The following is an 8,407-nucleotide window of genomic DNA, read 5'->3' as shown; positions in this document are numbered from 1 at the left end:
GTAAAATCGTATGACTTTAACATTTTCTTTTAAGTTAGGTGCATTAACAATACAAGACTACTGGCTGCTGCAATTGTAACAGTGGGGATGGTCAGTTAAGTAGGGGGTTTCCAAGTTCATTCCTTGAAAGGAACAAAGAATTGAATGACCTGGAAGACAGAAGACCAAGACACAGAGACAAGAAAGATAATTGCTTTAGACATTCTGGATGGGAGAAGCCTGAAGTCTGTTGAATGGATGCTGGCTTGGTCTTCTGTAGTGCCCCTGGGTGCTCCCCTTTCCTTTATTTGTTCCTTCTAGATACTCGCCCCTATGCCTTCCCATTGTTTCTCACTGTAATTATTTTTAACTTCTTTTTTTTTTTTTTTTTTTGGTTTTTTGAGACATGGTGTCTCTATGTAGTTTTGGTACCTGTCCTGGATCTTGCTTTGTAGATCAGGCTGGCCTCAATCTCACAGAGATCTGCCTGGTTTTACCTCCCAAGTGCTGGGATTAAAGGCATCTGCCACCCGGTTTAACTTCATTTTTAATTTTATTTTTTCTTTTATTTTTAATATCATAATGACATAATTTTCCCTTCTCTGTCCCCTCCAAACTCTTTCATATACCTTCCCTGCCCTCTTTCAAGTTCATGACCTCTTTTTCCATAATTGTTATTGCATGCATATATGTACATGTATATATATATATATATATTATATATATATATATATTCCTAAATATAACCTGCTAAGTCTGTAATGTTACTTATATGAATGTTTTCAGGGTTGACCATTGGATAACCAACTGATATACTCTTTACCAGGAAGACTTTTTCCTCTTGGCTCTCAGCATTCCTTAGTTGCCTGAAGTTCTTTGTGTAGAGTAGGGGCCCCTTGACCATCCTCCTTTCCACTTCGGCATGTCTATAGGTGTTGTCTTTGTTCAGTTCATGTTTAGGCAGCCATGTTGGTGAGACTATTGTTGTAGCTCTGACATTAGTGGGAGACACAATCTCACAGCAAACTCCCTGATCTTGGCTCTTAGAATCTTCCCACCCCCTCTTCTGCAATGTTCCCTGAGCCCTAGGTGTAGGAGTTGGTTTGTAGATGTGTCCATTGGGACTAGGCTCCACAACTCTGCCCTTGGGTTGTTTCTGTAATGGTCCCCATTTCTTGAGAAGGGAATTTTTCTCGATGATAAGTGAAAAATGCACTTGACCGTGGGTATAAGAAGAACTATTTAAAAGGTAATTGAATCACTCTTGTTTAGTAAAGTGGTAGATATAGATCTCCTCCAAGATCCATAACTTCACTAGCCCTGGATAGTCAGCTAGGTTCTCAGTAGCATGTATGATTTCCATCTTGTTGAGTGGGTCATAAGTCCAATTAGCTGTTGGTTTACTGCCAAGTTATGTGTGTCACTACTTCACCCTTGGTGTTACTGTGCCATGATGGTCATTCTGTAGTTCATAAGCATCATAGCTGAGTAGGACTGTTAGTGCTTTCCCCCCTTTGGTAGGTTACATAATGCCTTCTGGTACCATGAGAACTACTCCTCATGGAGGAGGCATTCAGGTCAGCTCCATTCAGGCCACCCTTAGCCTTGTGTCTGAAGGTCATGATGTTTTCAGCAATAGGGATTTACCTTCCAACTTTGAGAGGAAGGGGTAAGCCAAGGGTAGTAATGTAGCTCCAGTTTTCCTGTGTCCACCTGGCTCCTGCAGCCACTCAGAACCAAGTAAACACACAGAGACCTATATTACTTATAAACTGTATGACCATGGCAGGCTTCTTGCTATCTAGTTCTTATATCTTAAATTAATCCACTTCTATTAATCTATATGTGGTCACATGGCTTGTAGCTTACTGGTACTTTTATATCTTGCTTCCTCTGTATCTGGCTGGTGACTCCTGACTCAGCCTTCCTCTTCCCAGAATTTTCCTCTCTCTTTATCCTGACTATACTTCCTGCCTGGCTACTGTCCAATCAGCACTTTATTTATTAACCAATCAGAGCAACACATTCACAGCATACAGAGTGATATCCACAGCATAGTAACAATAACTAATAATATTGGAGAGTCTCTTGAACAACCCTAACCAACAATCCAAAAGAGGGCTTTCTGTTGCCTGGTGTTGGGGCTTTTGTTAGATTGTCTTTGGCCCTAGGAGGAAGCATTGTTAGCCCACATGGGTAAATTTCATTTGAACTATACATACAGTCTTATTTGTACTACAGGTATTTTAGGTAGACAATAATATGATTCCTTATGACTTTTCCAGACATCACTGTTGTTTTTAACCCTCCTCCCTCCTTCTTCTGCGTTTGTCTCCCTCCCTTCCATAATTAAAGCCCCCCCCTTGTTTCTCATTTTCACCTTCAAACTACTTGCATCCTGCTGTTCTCCTCCCTGCTGCTCCTTAAATACCCCCCAAACGGCCCCTTTTTACTTTCCTGGTTTCTTCAGCCATTCCAGTTATATACTCACATCTGAAAATTTGGAATTCAGAACCTCAGGAGAGAGAGAACATGAGAGGGTCTTTCTGGTATGTTAAATTTCTTTATGAAATCTGCTCTTAGGTTCTCTGTTGTAGCAGAATGAACTGATATAAGCCATGCACTGTCCTATTTTAATAGAACTTTCCCTGCTGGACCAGTGTCTTGATAAATTTGTTCTTATTCTTCTGTCTCTTTCTATGTGATGCATGTGATATTTCTTCCCTTTGACCACTTTTAACATCAGTCTTTTGGCATTAAAAAACCAGAATTGTCTGGAAAATGTCTTAGGGCAGCAGATGTCTGGGCTAAACCCAGATGAATTGTATTTAACTCAAGGTAGGTTTGGGCAGGGGCAGTGCTGTAACTAATGAGTTTTATTATTCAAGGCATGATCACTGTGGATTGATAATTTTCTCAAGCACATGGGCCTCAGGATTCTGTATTTTTGTGTCTCTTCCCAAGTAATGTTTTGCCCACTGAAGTTAGAAAATGATCCTCCTTTGCCCTAGAAAGGGGAAATAGGTAAGATCTCCTGGGTAAACTGGGAGGAGAGGGATAATACAGAGGAGATAGCAGGTGGGAACATGAGGAATCAAGAATGTGAAGGGATGGAGTGGGAGAGCAATGAAAGAGATATCTTGATAGAGGGAGCCATTATGGGGATAGGGAGAAACCTGGTGCTAGGGAAATTCACAGGAATACACAAGGATGACCCTAGTCTAGACTTCTAGCAATAGTGGAGAAGGTAACTGAATTGGCCTATCCTGGTAATCAGATTGGTGAATACCCTAACAGTCATCATAGAACCTTCATCCAGTAACTGATGGAAACAGATGCAGAGATCCACAGCTAAGCACTGGGTCAAGCTCCTGGAGTCCAGTTGAAGAGAGGGAGGAAGGATTATATGAGCAAGTGGAGGCTAAGATCATGATGGGGAAAACCACAGAGACAGATGACCTGAGCTAGTGGGAGCTCACAGACTCTGGACTGACAGCTGGGGAACCTGCATGGGATTGAACTAGGCACTCTGAATGTGGATGACAGCTGTGTGGCTTGATCTGTTTGTGGAGTCCCTGGCAGTGGGACCAGGACTTATCCCAGGTACATGAATTGGCTTTTTGGAACACGTTCCCTATGGTGATATGCCTTGCTCAGTCTTGATGCAGTGGGGAGGGGCTTGATCCTGTCTCAACTTGGCATAGCAGACTTTGTTGACTCCCAAAGGGAGGCCTTACCCTCTCTGAGGAGTGGATGGGTGTTGGAATGGGAGGGAAATAGGGTGGGGGAGTGGCAGAAAAGGAGGGAGGGGAATTGTGTTATGTAAAATAAACAAATTTAAATAAAAAACAATTCTCTTATCTCATGACATTGATAAAAATGTAATATATATATATTCTTTGTACTTATAAAAATAGTTACAAATTTTATACTTACATTTTACTTTCACATTTAATCTGTAATTTGTTGCAAAAATATATTTTACAATGTTGAAATTTAAAAATAAAGCCTAAATCCTAATATTTTATGCCTGAACCCCAACAGATTGTCCTTATACCCTTATACTTTGCATATCCATGTTCTAAACTTAGAGGAACTTGGTAAGATGGGATTTACTTTTAATTATTTTATTTCTTAAAAAGAGCCAAATCTAATGCTCTAAATGATTGCTGGTGCATTAATTCACAATCATGTCAATGTCCAGATGGTCCTTATATCAAATATGCATCACTTGGTTGGGGTTCAGGATTAGCATTTTCAAGAGTTTTCCATATGTGCAAAAAAGTTGCAAACCTCTCTATTAGGATAGCGTTTCTCCACCTTGGGATGCATGAGAATTACCTGGAGAGCTTGTTAAGGTAGGGATTCTTGGGGGCTTCTTGCTGTTACATCACGGTTTTATTTTAACAAGCTCCCAGGTGAAACTGGTGTTACTGGCCTGTGCTATACTCCATAGCTCTGTTTCACAGACAGGAAATGTATCCATCTCTTACAACAGAATAAAGTTTGGATAATTAAAAACTGATTCGGTCTATGGCTACATTGATAGGCTGGGACCAAAATATTCTTTAAAACAATTTAAGCATTTAACAAAGCCCAATAGTTGTCCATTGTATTGTACGCTGGTGGTGCCTACCATAAATCAGGAAATCAGTTTCCATACTGGTCACATGATCTTGGTCACATTATCAACACAAGTTCAGTAATACATCTCTTCCCTGTTTTGGAAATCTGTGGTTAATGTTATACTTTCTTGATACAAGATGGGCCAGAATTCTATGGCTGAAGTTTCTTCCTGTTTTCATGTTTAAGTCTTCCAAGACTTTTGTGGGACCACTTCAGAAATGAAGAGACTGTTCCAGCCTGACATTATTATTTGTTGTCTATATATGCCCAAGAAAGACATTCCTAAGTTTTGGGCCCTTCCTGCCTCCTCATTTATAAAATGAGTTGGATGAACTGAATGTTTTTAAGCCCCCTTCCAGTTCTAAAATTGCTATCTTTTTTATTTTACAGAACCCTAGACTCTGAGCATACGAGTTGTTTATTATGTAAAAGGGTTTTTGATGGTTCACTAACTCAGTACATTCAAAAGATTAGTTCAAATGTCTGGCTTTGGGGGGCTTTAGCGTCTTAGCTTTCAGGAAAGAACAAATCTGATTGAAATGGGTATATTTCCATGGTGACTCTGCTTGATCCATCTGTGGTTGGGAAGCCTAACCACAAATATCTTTACAACTATTAAAACCACCAGTTTAAATCTTCCTCTGGCAAAAATAATAAAGGGATTTCATCTCCATGGTAGAAATATATCCTTTTGTATTAAAAGTCTATGTGCCAAGCAACAGAATTGAGAACATTATAGCCAGATTCAAAAAAGAAAGATGAGTGAATTTTTGTAAGGTTCCAGTTGGGTCTTCGAATCTATTATCCAAGTACAGAACAGTTGGATAACTGCCAGTGACCCACCGTGAGGGAGAACTGAAAGGGTGGGGTGGGGCTTACTACTGGTTTTAAAGACGAACAACGTAATAATACAGATGTTCATAAACAGCCCAAGATGTTCTGAGGTGTTTTTAAGAAAAGAAGTAGATTATAAAGTCACTATTAATTAACCAATATTCTGGATACATTTCCTAAGGAATAATTACCCATGGTAAAAGCTGTGGTTTTGGAGATGTTGAGATGGGTTTATATGCACATGAAGTAAGAAAATGTTGAAGCAGCCCACTGTTCAATAATAATAAATATAGTATCTACTGAAAGTTGCTAAGTCAATTATTCTAGTTGTAGAATGTAATAATATGTAGCCACTAATTTAATTACAGGGATATTAACATGCATGGGAAAGTAGTTACAAGTCATGAAGCTATAAAGTCTAGTGCAGAATCGATGCTTAATAGTCAGCGCTTAGTAAGGGACCACGCCATAGTTAATGGTTAGAGTGAAGAGGCAATGTTTTTCCTTTGCTTCCTAACTTTGCATTATGTGTCTTTTCTTTCTTAGCACCTTGCACTGCGAAGTACATGGCTCATCTGGAACAAAAGACTGAAGCATAGATTTTTCAGCCATCTTGCCTGTATGCAAAAACGATGTACTTTGTATGACTTGAGTGAACTGGGGTAACTTTGTAACCTCTCTTCTTAGCTTCATAGCTTATGTAATGGGAGAAATTTTAGCAACTCTTTTATCCATTGTATTTCAATGAATTAATGTGTATACAAAACACATCAGAGAATATGAGATATAATAAGCAATGTTTGTTTGCTATTTAGTGCTGTGTAAAACAATGGCATTGGTTTTCTGTTAATATCCAAACCAGAAGGAGGAAACAGTTACTTCGGCTTTCTACTTTGGAGGTTTCAGTCCTTGACTAGATGGTACTGCTGCTTTGAGTTTGTGATGGACAGCACATCAGGCCAGAAACATGTTCGGAGAGACAGATCTGCTCTCCTCATGGCAGAGATGAGAAAGAGGTTGGGGTCCCATATCCCTTCAGGGACGTACCCTTATGACCCAGGGCTTCCCAACAGGCCTACTATCTCTTCCTCTTTTTTTTTCCTGCCAGGATCATAGTGTATAACCCAGTATGATCTCAGGCTCAGGATCCTATTTTTTAAAATTGTTTATTTCTCCTTCCTTAGAAATTAAATGTATGTCTGTTGATTACTTGACTTAACAACCTGACATTGATTGATTTTCAAATGTTAACTCAAATTTATCATACGCACAAGCCTGACTTAGTCACAAAGTAGTTATTTTCTAATTTACTGCTGCTGAGATACTGATATTTTGCTTAAGGTTTTAAAAATGTCTAAGTTTACGACTGATAGTCACCTAGAACTTTCTTTTCTTTTTTTTTTACTTCAAAATTGCCTTTACTTTAATTTTTTCCTTTTTGGTAACCCATTGAGTTTAATTACGGTTTCTTGCATGAGTATGAGTTGGGGGTTATTTACTGGATCGTGGACAACGTACCAGTGGCGACACCACTGAAGAAAATGATAGTCTCCTTCTCATGACATCTGTTAACTGCCTTCAACATTCCTTCAGGCAGAGATGAGCCATCAAATACTCTCTCCCCATCCATTCAGTAATCTTGATGGTCTCAGTCTTGTGTGGGTTTTGTGAAGGTAACCAGAGCTGCTGAGAATTCATGTGTCCAGATGGTAGTGTTTCACAGCACTCTTCCCCATCCTTTAAGCCCCTTCCACTCTATGTTCTCTGAGCCTTGGTGGGGACTCATCTGATGTACTGTTAAGGACTGAGCCCCCACAATCACTTATTCTCAGCACATGGACCAGTTATGTGTCCTATTGCCCATTATGAACAGAAGCTTTTCTGACCAAGGCAGAGAGCAGTCTTGGGTATAAACATAAATATTTAGAAGGCAGTTGGATACCATATTCATTTAGCAAAAGAACACTAGTAGGTTCCTTCAGGTCTCATGACCTCCCTAGTCATGGGCTTTTGACAAGGTTTGCATGAATTCTCCTCTGTAGGGCGAACTCAAAGATGATTTAGTTGGTTACCCTGATAATAGTCATGCCACCATTGCACAGTGAGCACACCTTGCCTAATAGATTCATGTTGTAGCCTACATGGCTCACAGTTGAATAAGATCATTGGTGACTTTTCTCTTCCAGCAGCCTACATTGCAGCTTCCATTACTATGAAAGGTGGAATTAAGGGAGCTGGGAGGAAGCTTCTAGCTCAGTTCCAGCTTGAGTTTCCTGTCTTGCAACCAAAGTGTATGTAGTATCTTGAACAACAGGGTCTTAACACATAGTTCTGGTGGACAACCAAGAACACTGCCGTATTCTGTGTTATTATGGACACTTCTGTAGCCTCCACATCAACAACTCACTGGTGATAGACATTCCAAACCTGGGCATGGAACATTCTTTTGGTTTACTGCGATTTGCTTTCTAGACCATAATAATTCTTAAAACCAGTTGGACCAGTTGAGAACTGAGACAATTTTGCTGTAAAATCTGGAATTTTGTGTACAATTAGATTTAGTTTTCCTTAAATGCTTAATTGTGGTCAATAGTAAAACAATCTAGACTTAGTTTCTTTGAGAGCATTTTGAGTTGTTGACTTGATTAATATTAAAATACATCCAGATTGTTATTATTTACACTTGCTATGTCTATTCTGATAATATGGTTGAAGAATTTATGTTTACAATTTTTAAAACTTGTTTATAGGACTCATAATAATATCCATTTTCATGACCTAATACTGTACCCATCCTTCCACACTGAATACACCTTATATTTGTTTTCTATTTTGTTAGCATCTTTACTCAAGCCTTTCTCCTATGATCTGGATGATCATTGTGTGTTCCAACTATTATATTTTGCCAGAAGTGACAGAAGCCTTTTTATTTGCTTTTCAAAATTTAACATATTATTTGTTTAATGAC

This window comes from Peromyscus leucopus, chromosome 6 (assembly GCF_004664715.2).
Source record: "Peromyscus leucopus breed LL Stock chromosome 6, UCI_PerLeu_2.1, whole genome shotgun sequence".
NCBI lineage: Eukaryota > Metazoa > Chordata > Mammalia > Rodentia > Cricetidae > Peromyscus > Peromyscus leucopus.
Note: the sequence above shows the minus strand (reverse complement) of the source record.